Source organism: Salminus brasiliensis, chromosome 1 (assembly GCF_030463535.1).
Source record: "Salminus brasiliensis chromosome 1, fSalBra1.hap2, whole genome shotgun sequence".
NCBI lineage: Eukaryota > Metazoa > Chordata > Actinopteri > Characiformes > Bryconidae > Salminus > Salminus brasiliensis.
Window position 1 is genome coordinate 71,051,085 of NC_132878.1, and position 14,717 is coordinate 71,065,801.

The following is a 14,717-nucleotide window of genomic DNA, read 5'->3' on the forward strand; positions in this document are numbered from 1 at the left end:
ACAGCATTTCTCCAGTTTCAGGCCTGGTCTTGTTTGTCTGGGGGTTATGTGAACGGCGTGCTCTCAGCAATGAGATGCAGGCGCTGCAGCCGCAGGTAAATCTGTCCCAAGACATGACAGCTTGACAAGTGAGCTTCCATTTACACACCGTCAGGAAGTGAAGGGACCAGAGCGGCTCACAGGTTCTGGCACATTAGAGCTGGACTCAGACAACTGAAATCACTCTGTCTCTCTCTCTCTCTCTCTCTCTCTCTCTCCCACTGTATAGTACCTCTACTGTCTCACAGTAATATACAACATTTCAATCTCACTTGCTCATATAAGTGTGCACACACAGATACACACGTACAGGCATGTATGTGTCTTTATGTGAGATTTCTATTTTACAATCCCAAATATGAACATAGCACCATATAAACCATATAAAGAACAATATTGGTTCTATTTTACCACTGAATACTCTTTAATGTTTTCTAAAGGTAAGAGAACACACGTTGAGAAATGTTTAGACAATGAACTGATCTTATTGTAGATTGTATCAGGAGGACACTTTATGGGAGCGTGAATGTGGTGGACAATCTACAATAGTCTCAATTTGGAGAAGATTCTACAACAGCGTGAATGAGAGAACATTCTAGAACAGTGTGAATGAGAGAACATTCTAGAACAGCACAGATGAGAGAAATTTGTAGAACAGCATGGATGTGAGAACATTCTAGAACAGTGTGAATAAGAGAAAATTCTAAAACAGTGTGAATGAGAGAACATTCTAGAACAGTGTGAATAAGAGAACATTCTAGAACAGTGTGAATGAGATGATCTTTGAACAGTGTGAATGAGAGAACATTCTAGAACAGTGTGAATGAGATGATCTTTGAACAGTGTGAATGAGAGAACATTCTAGAACAGTGTGAATGAGAGAGGATTCTAGAACAGCATGGATGAGAGAACATTCTAGAACAGTGTGAATGAGAGAACATTCTAGAACAGCATGGATGAGAGAACATTCTAGAACAGTGTGAATGAGAGAACATTCTAGAACAGCACGGATGAGAGAACATTCTAGAACAGTGTGAAAGAGAGAAGATTCTAGAACAGGGAGCTGGTTCTAGAGCACTGTGACTGGGATGGCATTATATAGATGTTCATGTTTTCATCATCCAGGGGTTTTCAAGTCCACTCAAAGTGATAAATGCACCCTCAACCCACACACACACACACACACACACAGGATTTTTTGTGTAGGAAGCGTCCCGGTGTGTGTGTATGTGTGTGTGTGTGTCGCTCTGAAACAGCAGGGATGCCAAAAACTCCCAATCATCCCATTTCCACACGGAATGAGTCTGTCAAGCTGCTATCCTCCATCTGACAAGCTGAGAGAGAGAGAGAGTGTGAGAGAGAAAGAAAGAGAAAGCAAGAGCAAGTGCAAGAGAGAGAGAGAGAGAGAGAAAGAGAGAGAGAGAGAGAGAGAGAGAGAGAGAGAAAGAGGGAGAGAGAATAAGCAGTCCCTCACGTTGAAGCCAGTGCAGGAAATGAAGAAATAGGATCACATCAAAATATGCAGAGCCCATCTCCTCACCCCGCCGCTCTATAGAAACCCAGCTTCTACACATTTCACAGGAACGCTCTTTAGACAGACTAGGGTTCAACTCCTTGACTGGGAAAGCACATCACGCTACACCAATTACAGTCCTTGAGCAAGACTCCAAACACTGCATTTCCCCTACCTGTGAAACCTGATTTAAATGTACACTATATGTCCAAATGTTTGTGGACACCCCTTCTAGTAAATGCACCTAGTGAGTAAGCAATGAAATGAAAGCAATTAATGCCTTCAAGTTGCACCCATTGCTGACACAGATGTGCAAATACACACACACACAGCTTGTCTAGTCCCTGTAGAGAAGCACTGCCAATAGAATAGGAATCTCTGGAGCAGATCAGCATGAACCTACTGGCACCATGCTGCCTAATGCCAGGCGTGGGCTAGAGGACTAGAGGGGTATAAAGCCCTCCAGCATTGAGCTGTGGAGCAGTGCCACTGTGTTCTCTGGAATGATGGTGCTCTATCCAATACTGTAGGTAGGTTGGGAGTTGTAGGGAGCTGTGATCACCCAACATCCTGATCTCATTAACGCTCTTGTCGCTGAATGCAATCACATCACATCCTCACAGCAATGCTCCAAAATCTAGTCGAAAGTCTTATGGCCATCTTATGGCGTTAGAAAACAGCACTGACGGATCTCAACATTTCTGTTCTGTTGTAATTGAAGCATAAAGGCATCCCTGAGATATCAGGCCTGGCGTTGCTGCTCCCACTGAAGGGTCGTGATCAGCTTTCCAGTGTATTAGGTATGTTATCATGCAGCAAACTGTGAAGCGATGAACTCACTTGATAAGTAGAATGCGAGCTCATGCGGAAAGCATCCGGCACTGCATGTTTACTGTGAGAAAGGAGGGCAGCGGTGAGGAGAAGAAGTTGTTTAAAGAGAGTTGTTTGGCTACAGCGGGGGTTCCCTTCGTAATATCGGAGATTGATTATGCTTGGCCGAGCTCCAGCGCTCCTTCCGGCAAGTCAAACATTATCAGCTATCTGTAAACTCGGCTTCATGCGAAAATTTCCAAGGGGAATTCCACTCAACCCCACTTTCCTTCCACACACTCGTGTTCCCTTTATACACAGAACCGTCTTTAGCTTGGTCTTCAGTCATGCCTCATTGTTCAGTTCCCCTGGTGTGTGTACATGGTGCTGTAGGACTGGTTTGAATAATGTTGCTATAAATCTTGCGCTGCTTCCAAACACCGGGCCCAGTGTAGAGCTCCAAAGCGTAAATGCAGGCCCAGCCTGTCGACCGCCGGCAGAGTAATTATGCCACATTCGGCTCCCCTGCTGTTTAAGAGTCCAATAACAAACATGGTGTTTTACACCCTGGCACCGAATCAAACACGCCTGTATTAAAAACACTCTCCAAACCACACACACACGCACACACTAATTGTATCAGAACGTGTAACTCCACTGTGACCTGGAAACGTTGCCTTTTTACCTTGTAATCCAACTTCTGGCTTCTGACACATAATGGAGGGGTTTCTGATTCCTCAATCAGATCAGTTTTTTGAGCGCTGAACGCTCGTTTCTCTCTTTTCCCTGCTTTTCCAAAGAGGCTGAAATCTCATAAAGGCGAGAGAGCCACGCAGGGCCGGCTGATGTAATGCACTCTTGGCGTCGGAGAACAGAAGAACAGAGCTCTGATTTACTGAACGCAGAGAGAAGACATGACAGAGACTAATTGCGCCCATTCATCACGTTTGCGCGAGAGCATTCCGACGCTAAACTAATCGAAATCCTCTTACCTGTCAACCTGTTAGGCAGGAAAGAGAGAGAGAAAGAGAGAGAGAGAGAGCGAGAAAGAGGGAGAGAAGGATTAGAGAAAAAGAAAATTGAGTGGGAGAAAATACATAACAAGAAAAAGAGAATGTAAGTGAAAGAGAAGAGAGAGTGAGAGAGAGAGAGGGGGGGCAAGAGAGGAAAATAAGAAGGAGTGTAAGAAAGCGAACAAGAGGATGCAAGAGAGGGGAAAAGGGTAAAAAAGAGAAAAACAAGAAAATGGAGAGAGAGAGAGAGAGAGAGAGAGGGAGAGAGAGAGAGAGAGAGAGAGAGAGAGAGAGAGAGTATGGGGTAGAGAAAGTAAGAAAGAGTCGGAAGAGAAAGCTTTAAAGCAAGCATGGGGGAAAAGAACACGAGAGGGCAAAGATAGAAACAAGCGATAAGATGAAGAAAGAATAAAGAGGGAATATGAAAACAGAGAGGAATGGAAAAAGCAAAAAAGAAGGAAAGGAAGGGAGAGAGACTATGAAAGAAAAGAGGGAGATGAACGAGAGAGAGAGAGAGACAAGAGCATAAAAAGAAGAGGGTGTAAAAGAGTGAGAAAAAGAGTAAGAATGAGAAAGAAAAGAAGAGGGAAGAGAGGGAAAGAAAGGAGAGAGAGAGAGAGAGAGAGAGAGAGAGGGTAGAGAGAGTAAAGACAATGAGATGGAGAAAGAATAGAGTGAGCGAATAAAAAAAGGAATCAAAAGAAGAGCAAAAGAACAAAAGAGAAAAGTGAGAAGAAGAAACAGAGACAGAGAAACGGGAGAGAGTGAGTGAGCGAGAGTAAGTAAGAAAGACGAAAGTGAGAGAGAGAGCAATTAAACTCTCTGATGTACTTGTGAGAAGAGAGAGAGAAAACAGAGAGAGGAAATGAAGCTTAAATTGTAAATAAACCGTGTCTTTGTGCAGACTGTGTGTGTGTGTGTGAAAAGTAATGCTCTCTGAAAACGCGGAGAGTGTGTTAATGTCATGTGCAGTGTGTGAGCGCGGCGCAGGGAAGAAAGGCTCTTTTCCGGCAAATCAGATTATTCAGTCCAGCAACAGCTGCGGCGGTCAGAGCGAGGTGGGGAAGGGGGGTGGTGGTGCTGTAATATCCCTGTGTGACAGGAGCCATTAAAAAGCCCTTAACCGAGGGAACAGAGACATCAACACGGACATACACACACACACACACACACACACACACACACACACTGCTTCAGCATTACACTGTTACTCTTACTACAATTTCTATGCCCAGTAATATCTAAACCCAGGCAGCCATTCTCCTGCTGTATTAAACAGTAGGGCTGTAATGATACACACACTCTCAGGTTCAATACCACTTCTGGTTCTAAGGTCAAAGTCTAATTCTACTCTTGATACTTTGTCTTAAAATGTTCCTAATTCTACACACCTCAGATTCTACTTCCTGCCTAGATGCAGGGATGGGTCATGGCCTCATGAGGAGCCTGAGCAGAAGCATCCTCTGGAGCATTTGAAGACATTGTGTACTGTTACTGTAGATGCTGAGGGGTTCGATGTTTACTGTATATTTGCTGGAGCTGGCATTGAGGGGCTTTTATTTTACAGATAATGGACACTGGCATGGTCAGCAATCAATGATCAGGTTAGTATTAACAGATACTCAAACATTTAGATACTCGGGTCAGATCAGTATTAGCAATAATCAACAATAAGGTACTCGGTTTGGATCTGCATTCAGCAATAAGTCATTCAGATCAGATCGATATCAGCCAGTACTCAACATTAGGATACTTGGATCAGTTTGGTCATCAGCATTATGGTCCTCAGATTGGATCGCTGTCAGGCGATATTGGATCAGATCAATACTCAACATTAATGTTGAATATTGGCCTGTTCCAATCTACCTTAATATTGAGTATCAGCTAATACAAATGGGAGTACCTTAATGTTGAGTATTGGAAGGAAATATTCCCATCTAAATAAAGTCTCATCTCAGCATCTGAGTAAGGTTTTTGGATCAGATCTTCTGATTGGAATCTGATTGGATCTGTATAGATAATACTTATCATTAAGATACTAGAATTTGGATCCATATAGGTGATACTTCTACATTAAGGTACTCTGATTGGATCAATATCAACTGATACCCTACGTTAACGTAGTCTGATTGGATCAGTATCAACCTACACCCTACATTAAAGTAGTCTGATTGGATCGTACTCTCATACAGCATGTCTTCCTTCTCTAACTGGAATTGTAATATCAGTACTTTGCCATATTAGATCATTGCCATATTACTTTAGTTTAATGTTTTATGGTTTACACCAAACATGACAAACTGATATAGCCCGATCTGAACCCGAATCGCCCTGCTGCTGGAGTGCCTCCTGACACGCCAGTCGCTGTAATTCTACCCCCGCTTTGTTTTCTGAATGAGGGGAAGGGTCTTTTCCCCCGAAAGGAGAAGAAAAGTGTGAAGAAAAGAGAGGAATAAGGCAAAAAAATGTTAATCCCATTCCACCCTCCATGTCATCCATCAAAACCTGCCTTTTGTTTTCTCGCCAACGCTGTAATTACACTGAATGGGTACAAACACGCAGGAGAGAGAGAGAGAGAGAGAGAGAGAGAGAGAGAGAGTCATGAGGATTTAATTTTATCCTCCTAAACATAAAACCTACCCAAAACCCTTCCAGAAAAACAGAAGGAGAGGTCATTTGTTTGTTGTTGTTGGTTACGTGGTCAGTGTCTGAGTGGAGATGCAGGGGGACAGACTTCACAGTGATGTTGGTGTGTGTGAGAAAGGAAAGCCTCCAGCCTTTAGAGAACAGATCGAGTTACGAGGTCACAGACAATAAGAGAGAGAGGATGGGACCTGGCTGCTGTTGTCATGGCGCCTGGACGGCTCTCTGCGCACACACACACACACACTAGTGTGTGTTGGTGTGCATGTGTGGAGTTTCCATGTGTTTTATGTAAATGACCAGCGGTGTTAAGTCACTGTACTTGCTACTGTCACTGTCCTTCGATGTTTCTCTAGTACTCAGTTACTCTTAGCATAGTGTCCTGTCATGAAACAGTTTCCCCAAGACCTCAGGTATACACCAATCAGCCATAACATTAAAAACACCTGCCAAATATTGTGTAGGTCCCCCTCATGCTGACTTCTGAGGGTCGTCCTGTGAATTTTGAGGTGTGGTCTCTGTGGATTGCATCAATGGACCTTGGATGCCCATGACCTTTTGATCTTTCATGGACAATGTTTGGTAGATACTGACTGCTGCATACTGGCAACACCCCACATGACCATACTAGTGTTTTGGAGATGTACTGACAAGTCTTTTAGCCATCACAATTGGGCTCAGCTCAGTGGCAATTCTAGAGTCTGTTGGGTCCCTTGGCAAAAATTCACCTGCACTGGCTACCTAGATTTTTATATACTAAAAATACACTGTTTCCAAAATCATAGCCCTACACTACCCAACACTACCCTACACTACTACAAATACAGTAGAATATACACACCACACTGCACAGAAAATTACACCAATATACCTTAGTAATTTAGAGTACACTTGTCCAAATTTCTTTGCTTCTAAATTTCAGAACAGCATTCATCACTGCCAGCAGGCCTGGACACAGAAGCTGCTCTGCTAGCTAGGTTAACTAATGTTAAACGTCAAAGAGTTTCGTTATTTAGCACTGTATTTAATCCACGGCCAGCAGGTTCAGTTTAGTCAGTGCTTGCTATTGGCCGCAGCAGTTGAACGAACTGGGTGTTGATTTCTCTGGAATGCTGAAAGCTTAGTGTGGCAGTTGGACAGTTAGTCCAACAATAGTCATTCTGTTTCGCGATGCAGAATTACTTGTTTAGCCAGCTAGCATTTACCTAAGTACCTTCTAATGGAGGCGGACACCTTCCCCCCTACACGGTGTGTGGGGTCAAATCAAATGAGCTTTTCAGCAGAGGACACAAAATCACAGTACAAGATAACAAGAACATAAAGCTGTGTTTGTCAAAGGGCCTATTTCCCACATTTTTATGGGTTTATTACCCAAAACCCTACAATGATATGCTGCCACCATCAGTCGCATGGTGGCAACTCCTGGCACACTCGGATGTAAACACTGTATTAGGATAAGTTTTATCCTGGTTCTTTTTAATTAAAGCTGAAAGAATCAATTTCCTTATACAGACCAAATGTCCCCACAACCTTACGCTGTTCATGTTTATCATCCTGGGGGGATTTGGACCCCACATTGAGATAAATGCATGCTCACACCCTCCCTTTACCCTCCTCTCACCTTCCTCACCGAGGTGAACAGGCTTGGGGCTACGAGACCGAACATATTAGGCTGTAATTTAAGGTGCGAGTGTAATCTAAGGTGCAGGTATGAGTATGTTTCACTTTAAAGGCTGAACACCAGTCGCTTGACGGATGCTGGCTGCTTCCTGAGCACCACTGTCACCGGGCCTGTGTGTTGTGCGTGGAGGCCTGTGAGGATGGAGCAAGTTCAGATGCTGTCACTGCTTTATATCTTCTAAATTGCAACATTAAAAAAAAAAAAATGATCTCTTTATAAATGCTGTGACTCCAAATGTTGGTGCTCTTGGACATGTATTGTGAACATGTACAGCAAGCTGTGAGCTTGTGGGGCATGCACTGCAACTGTACTGATATAACAAGTTTATGCTGCATCTTTCTGCACAATTTATGAGAGTAAATATGCATAAATGCATAGTTGCAATGTCCAAACTGCCTTTTTGTTGATAAAAAAACTCTTCATGTAACATCACCATTCCTGCTGGAGATTGTTTAAGTTGGGTTGATGGATAGAAAATTGGTTTGAAGTGTTTCCATCTCTTTGACTTCCTGTGTGTGGTACATTCTATACCCTCAGCTTCCCTGAAATCTGCTTATTAAACATTGTAATACAAATGATCAGTATTTCTTGATCTTCTGTTCTGAGAAACTTACTATTCAGAAATGAGAGTTCCACTTTTTCCTGCATTGTGCATTGGTTGAGATGAACACATTCAGAGCGGGTTTGGTGTGAAATGGTTCAGTGCAGACCTTCTCAGAGCTATGGTAAAACAGTGTCTCAGGTATCAGACAGTGTATTCATAACCATATGGTGTAATACCTTTCTGTGAAGGAGCTTCTAGAGGCATTCAACTTTGAATGACTTAGTTCCCAACTATTAACCATTTGATGAAGTCAGCCTAATCAGGTTTATTTAGAAGAGGACAGAATTGTGGGTAAATATCAGTGACAGTTTTAGTGTCGGTGCTGGTAGATGAAAAAGCTCCACTGCAGTTCTTGAAGGTAATCAATACTTGAATAGCTTTGAAGAACCTGAAGAACTGATCCCAAATGTTGTGTAGAGGAGGCAGGACAGGGTTTGATTTCACTACAGGGTTTTCTGACCTCTTTCTTGATCCTGCAGACCTCTACATGATCTCCACTGTTCCTGTAAACTTCCATTTCATAATTACAATACAAACTGAGGACATGGCCACCTGTAAATACCTCTTTATCCTCTTACAGCCTTCTCCTTATTGTTCCTTCCTTACCTTCCAGCAACCTGTCTCTTCTCTTCTGTAGTTTCTACATGCATTTTTCCTTGTAAAGCAAGTTTGAAAGATACTTCACTAGAATGCATGCATGAGTAAAGAACATCAGACTTTTCCATAAGGAGACTTCAACTATGAAAAAAATTATAATTCTAATTAATTATTCAGAATTGTTCACAGTGGTGGTGAATGCCTTTAAAAGCTCCCTCACAGAAACTATTACACTAAATGGTTATGAATACTCTGTCGGATGCCTGAGACACTGTTTTACCATAGTTTTGAGAAGACTGTGGTCTAAATTGTGCTTTTAAAATGGACAGATACATGCAGGGCAGGGCACAAAAACTAGTCCCCAAAGAAAACATATTTGTTCAGACGTGCCACTATTTTACCATCATCAGCATTCCATATAAACCTCAAATGCAGGTTCGCTTGTGCTTCTGGGTGGTAAATAAAATGCCTATATGTGTGTTGTAGACATGGTGACTACATGACTAAATGGCTATGGTGATTTCTAGCCCTACCACATCAAACCCCACTCCGAGTCTGTTGATCACAAACTGGTGGAATTCTCCTGTAAACTGAGGTAGCCGTGCTTATGTGTGATGAATATTGATACTATAACTGTACTCAACCTTCAGGGGAAAAGGCCTTCCTCTAATCCTGAAGAGCCTGTATTCATTTCACACAGTGAACTCTGGAGATGAACTGCAATGCTTTAAGGTGATGACTTGGTCAATGGATAAATAGCCAGCATGAATTATTGAGTAAGGTCTAATGGACGGCCGTCTCTTTACCCTGAGATATAATACTCCTCATCCTCAACTCATTACAAACTAATGTATGCACTTTAAACATCTCTGTGGCTCTAAAACTGGGTCAGAAGCATCTGCAGATTAAATAATGATAATGAAAAGCTGATGGCACGCTGTGCTAACTCTGACTCGCCAGTGCCATCTCTTATGCTCAGTACTGCATTTCTATTTCCTCTGTATGCCATAATAATACAGGATCTACAGCTGTGTTTATTAAGGTGCAATATATGATTGTAAATATATGCTGTAAACAGCGTCTGTATCTTTCAGTTTGTCAGTGTGTGTGTGTATGTGTGTGTAATGCAGAGCTGTGTATACCATGCTGAGGGATGTTCAGTAGTCATGGTAACTGAGTGGATCAGTAATTGGTGTGTTAAGGTGAGTGTACTTGGAGGTGAGGTCCAGTGTGTGAGTAGTGAGTTAGACCGCTCTCTCAGCTCCACACTCTGATTACACAAGGACACTTGCCTGGTCCTGCCCCATAGTGCCCTATGACCTTTGACCCCACCTTGACTCTCACCAGCTTCCTGTGTCATCCAGAGAAGAAGAAAACAGAAAGATACAGAAAGTAAGAGATCGGAAGTGGGAGAGAGAAAGAGAGATAAAGAAGAAGGAGAGAGAGTAAAAGAGAGAGAATGGAGAAAAAAGGAGAGATAGGGAAGAGGGATAGAGAGAGAATGGATAGAGCAGAGAGAGAGAACGAGAGAGAGATTGGGGAAGGGGTGTAGTTTCCTGCCTCTTTCCCAGCTCCTGTCCAGTGCAGGTACACAAAGCCTCCCTTCAGGCCGGGTCCAGATGAAACGTAGCCGCTGATGGCTAACAGATCAGTCCCTCAAGACCCCCAAAATCCCCCCCTCCCCCCCAACAACACTGCGTTTGTTTACACTCCGCCCGGCCGGGCCTTTTTAGCAATCTCTTTAGCCGCGGCCCTGAGCTTGGCAGCCGTCCACGCTGCTGTCGGCCGCATTCCCACACCAGAAATGTCACTTACCACCTCGCCTTCCTTCATCCGCCGCTTTAAAGCCTGTGTAATCCCTCGGCCGGGGAACCCACCTCAGAGCTCCAATAGGTTCTGCCTTTTGCTTTGCTTTACCCCCCAACCCTCCCCCCCAGCGCCAGCAAAAGAGACGATTTCCATCCGACTGGAACAGGACATTAACATTCCAGCTACAGAGAGAGAGACACACGCAGAAAAAGAGAGAGAGCGAGCGAGCAGAGAATTCTTATGAAAATAAACTGTAGACTCTGACCGCATGGCTGATTGGGAGATAATGACGCAGGGATGTGCCGAATGGGGGACAGGTGTGTTAAACCCGCGCTGATGGCATGGGAAACACATCACCATCCCTCTGAAATGCACACACACTCACGCTTCAGATGGAGCCAGAATAACGAAGAGAAATCTGTCGTCTGGCCTTCGGTGGAACCTCCAGAACGACTCCGTCCTGCTCAGACGGATCTGTCAACACAAGCTGGCTGTGCGCTTCGGCGAGCCTGTTCCATTAGAGAACACATAAACGACTTTTTGCTAATGCTAATGATGTGCAACACAGGTTTGCTCCGTTAACCCTGTTAACCCCGCCCTGGGACAGGTCAAAACAGCTCTGTTTCTCATGATTTTAAAAATAGTTCCGATTTTAAACAGTTAATAGCAAGTCATGTTCCCTTCATCCATTTGCATCTCTAACCAGTAGTTTCATTTTGTTGACCTTTGATGGGCAGATCTTCGGATAGTATATAAACAAAGCATACCACAGAAATACAGGATACCACATAAACACAAGATACCACATAAACACAGGATACCACAGAAACACTGGATACCACAGAAACACAGAATACCACATAAACACAGGATACCACAGAAACACTGGATACCACAGAAACACAGGATACCACAGAAACACTGGATAACACAGAAACACAGAATATCACATAAACACTGGATACCACAGAAACACAGAATACCACAGAAACACTGGATACCACAGAAACACTGGATACCACAGAAACACAGAATACCACAGAAACACAGGATACCACAGAAACATAGGATACCACATAAATACAGAATACCACATAAACATAAGATACCACAGAAATACAGGGTACCACAGAAACACTGGATAACACAGAAACACAGAATACCACATAAACACTGGATACCACAGAAACACAGAATACCACAGAAACACTGGATACCACAGAAACACTGGGTACCACAGAAACACTGGATACCACAGAAACATATGATACCACAGAAACGAAAAATACCACAGAAACACTGGATACCACAAAAACACAGGATACCACATGAACACTGGATACCACAGAAACACAGGATATAGCAGAAACACTGGATACCACAGAAACACTGGATACCACGGAAACATAGGATACCACAGAAACACACAGTATCACATAAACACAGGGTACCACACAAACACCGTATAACACTGAAACACAGGATACCACAGGAATACTAGGAATTCCATCAGAGCCGTTGGGCGAGGGAACCTGTCTCTCCGAGCTGCTTGAGAACTTTCCATTTAGAGCATCTGCAGCTTTATCTGAACATCTCTATCTGGAGGAGCTGAAGAATGGCAGTGTCCAAACACACTCTGTGCTCCTCCTCTTTCCATCTCCATCTCTCTGCTGTTTGACACCATTTTAGTTTTGATTAACAAAAACCCAAAGGACAAGTACAATTAATCATCAACATCAATGATTGAATACTGATTATATATTTATTTGTATTAGTATTGATTACCATAACCCACATTAGCACATGCTGGGAATCTGAGTTAGCTAATCCAGTCACACTCGCAAGAAAACTAGAAATTCCATTAGTTTTAATAGGGTTTTTTTCCTAGGCTTGGTTCCTCTCAGTGGTTTTAAGACTTGTTTTGAGGGACCTTTTCCTGCCACTCAAACTTCTAGCTCACTCATTTGGGGCTTGGACCCAGATGCTTGGACCAGGATCTTTGTGTAGCTGCTTTGTGACAATGCCCACTGTTAAAGCACTATAAAGCAACACAAACAGTCCAGAATGGAGCAAGCATGGATTTGGGTGACACTTATGGGGCTGCAGCACCACCTTATTTCAGGGTGGATTGACTGCAGCTATTAAACATGTAACTTAAAAATGTTTCAGGTTGGAGTTGCTTGCTGCGGCCTTAATGGGATGGCCTAACTGCTAACTGTTGTTCAGTAATCTCATGGGATTTCTGACGGTGTAAGACTTACTGTTATCTATAAACCTGGTCTGAAGTACATTACTGAGCTAAACACAACAGCAGCATCCTAAAGTCCAGATTCTGCCCATACTTTAGTTCAATTTAAGGCTGTTTCTCTAATATAGGGTCCAAAGTGATGAGAAATAAAAGGTAAAATTCACAAATTCTGATTTACATGCTCTGTATTTGCAGAAAGAGAGAAAATATAAGAGTGGGAAGAAAAAGCCTCTTGACTTATTGAGGGGAAAACAAGCCAAGGTGGGACACAAGCGTTGTTTTATTAACCGGATGACATAAAGTTTATGAAACTTGTGGAGAGGCCGGAGCTGGGGCCAGCTGAGAAGGGTCCTGGAGCAGGTCCGAGTCATAACGGGAGAAAGTCGGACCAATTAACGGCAGGCAGGGAGGTCCGGGCAGTCCAGGCGGGTAAATGAACCCCCTTGGGAACAGGAGCTCACGACTCAGAGTGGGAAAAAAGCCGGTGTCAGGGACTGAGCCGTGCCGAAACGAGTCCTGGGCCGACCGTATAACTCACCGCCACTCACTGCTCGCTCTCACTGACTGTGCAGGCTGACCGCAAGCGCAGGTGGAGGCTTTTTTTGCGGGTGGAAAACCGATCCTCCCTCTCACACATCTCCCAGCTTAATCATGGGCCATGTTTTCCCGGGCCCACTCCGGCTCCTGCTGTAAAATAAGGATCGTTCTGTGACAGGCCTCATTCAGTGTTTACTTAGCACAAGCAACTCCCAGCAAAGAGCCACTTGGGTTCTTTCCGCCCTCTCAGGATTGTTTAATCGAGGAGTTACCGTTTGGCCCAATAAATCAAGCCAGACGTTTGATTGAAGTGATTCAGAGACGAGCGTTTGCTTCCCCGTCGAGCGGCCGAGATGGTTAAGCCCCAGTGTCGTAAATTGTGAAGATCTATCCAGCATAATGTGATGGATTAACGGGCCGGAGTTAAGGTCTTCATAGCTTGTAAATAAAGTCGAGTGTGACCGCAGCCATTCATTTCTCCCCCGCAGCCTCTCTTGGTGTCAGTGTTAAACCCTGCTGACCTCTACATGACAGTGTCTTCCCTACAGCTCCATTAACACACACTTCAGGCCCCACTTAAAGGAATACTCAGCCAAAACATTACACACTCTTATTTAAAAGAATGGACCAGAGTATGGACAAAACAGCTGCTACTGTTTTTAGCAATGCTAAAAAAAAACATACCATGATACGTACATGTTTGTAGAGAACAGTGAGTCACACAGTGCCAGAATCCATGTAATCAAATCTATTAGAAATTACTGAACACCTCCACAAGGTATTAGAAGAGTATGTGCCGGCATGCAGTTAGCACCATACTAATTGGTCAATGCCAAGTAAACAAATGACTATGATTACTTGATTAAACTTGAGTACTCTTTGAAAAGAGTCGATTAGTATTTTTTTTCCCTTTTTGTCAACATATGTTATATGATTTTATGAAGTGCACTTGTTCTTGAGTGTGTACACAGATCGTTTTGCTACATTTTAATATTTGACTGTTAATTCATATTCAAAGACCAGTGTTGTTCTTGATATATATATATATATGTATATATATATATATATATATATATATATATATATATATAATTATATACTTATGATTAAGTAAGAAATAAGTAAACTGTAAATTCTACTTCATATGCAATGAGCCAGCTTAATGAATAATTGAAAGGTTGAATGATATAAGGGTATAGTTTTTGTGCTCATTACTGAAATGA